Below are 1,884 nucleotides of genomic sequence, written 5' to 3' on the forward strand. Positions count from 1 at the left end.
TTCAGAAACGCTTTCCTTCCCATTGCCAGTGTACATTTTATATCCATTCTACTTCGACCATCATTAGTTATTTTGCTCCCCAAATAGCAATACTCCTTTACTACTTTCAGTGTCTCATTTCCTAATCTAATTCCCGCAACATCACCTGATTTAATTCGACTGCACTCCATTATCCTCGTTTTGCTTTTGTTGATGTTCATTTTATATCCTCCTTTCAAGACACTGTCCATTCCGTTTAACTGCTCTTCCAAGTCCTTGGCTGTCTCTGACAAAATTACAATGTCATCAGCGAACCTCAAAGTTTTTATTTCTTCTTCATGGATTTTAATACCTACTTCGAATTTTTCTTTTGTTTCCTTTACTGCTTGCTCAATATGCAGATTGAACAACAACGGGGAGAGGCTACAACCCTGTCTCACTCCCTTCCCAACCACTGGTTTCCTTTCATGTCCCTCGACTCTTATAACTCGCGAAAAAGTTTGTTGCCGGACCTTCTCAGAGGTCGATTCCTGGAGCACTGTCCCTTGTGTTACAAAGTTTACCATCATCATATTTGACCCGTTTGGTGATCAGTTGCTTGTTTTTTGTTTAATTAACCTTTGCTATTGTATTTGCTGTTTTGCAGCAGGTTTCTAAATTTTTTATATTATTGCCGTTCCTAGCGTGTAAGGCCTTCAGCAGTGAATGTGGACACTTGCCTTAAAATTCTAATTTGTATTTGAGTTTACGTAGTAAGCCCTAAAATCTTATTTACTGTCATTCCTGGCGTCACATGCCTTCTGCTGTATTCGTGGCGACTTGCCTTTAATATTTCAATACCTGTAATTTTTAAGTTGCGGCGAGTTTTAAACAATTCTTAATTTATTGCCATTCCTGGCGTGTACGGCCCTCTGCCCAGATCACAGTGGCTTGTTTTTAAAACATTATCTGTTGTATCTGTATTTAATGGTGATTTGGTAAATTGTACATCACTGAAAACATTTATTTGCACAGTTGTTTATTCCTTCATTAATGATGTGTGGTATTTTATTTATTGTTGAGTCTGGAATTACTAATTTAAAATAAATTGTGTGTAACTGTAAAAGGCAACCAGTAGTAATTGATTACAGCCGCATCTACAATCGTAACCGAATCCTGCCTTCCCTTGACCACCAAGTTTCATCTGGTAACAGAGCGTGGATACGATTGTATTATTGGTATTTCAGTTACTGTTTGTTTGATTTGTTACAGTCGGTTAGTGCTGTAAGATTTCTGCTTTTGGTATTGGGTTCTGTTTTAGGCGATCAACTCTGTAATGGCGGTCAGGCAGTACCCTGGGATCGGCCTATTGAGAATGGACCACCTCACTTATGAGCTGGCGATAAAGCACTCCTCTTTAGGCCACAAGTGGCCCATCGGGACCACCCGACCGCCGTGTCATCCTCAGAGAGGATGCGGATAGGAGGGGCGTGTGGTCAGCACACAGCTCTCCCGGTCGTTATGACGGTTTTCTGTGACCGGAGCCGCTACTATTCTGTCGAGTAGCTCCTCAATTGGCATCACGAGGCTGAGTGCACTCCGAAAAATGGCAACAGCGCATGGCGGCTGGATGGCCACCCATCCAAGTGCCGACCACGCCCGACAGCGCTTAACTTCGGTGATCTCACGGGAACCGGTGTATCCACTGCGGCAAGGCCGTTGCCAGCTGGCGATAAGGAGCCAGCCTATTGGAGGTAGTGTTTCAGATTTAGCAGCCCACTTGCGTGCTACCGTTCATCAGTCGGATGACGTCACGCCGGATATTGAGGATGAAACAAAGGCAGCTATTGGGTTTTTGTTTAAGGCAGTTAGGAGTCTTGAGGACAACATCGGCTTTTTAGAGGGCACTCAACCTAGTGGCAGTCA

The 1,884-nt window shown here is 43.4% G+C and overlaps 1 pseudogene; it reads right to left on the reverse strand.

The window, feature by feature from the left end:
- Positions 1-1,565: 1,565 nt before the first annotated feature.
- Positions 1,566-1,682, reverse strand: LOC126428637 (5S ribosomal RNA; annotated as a pseudogene).
- Between the last annotated feature and the right edge of the window lie 202 nt (positions 1,683-1,884).

Source organism: Schistocerca serialis, chromosome 12 (genome assembly GCF_023864345.2).
Source record: "Schistocerca serialis cubense isolate TAMUIC-IGC-003099 chromosome 12, iqSchSeri2.2, whole genome shotgun sequence".
NCBI lineage: Eukaryota > Metazoa > Arthropoda > Insecta > Orthoptera > Acrididae > Schistocerca > Schistocerca serialis.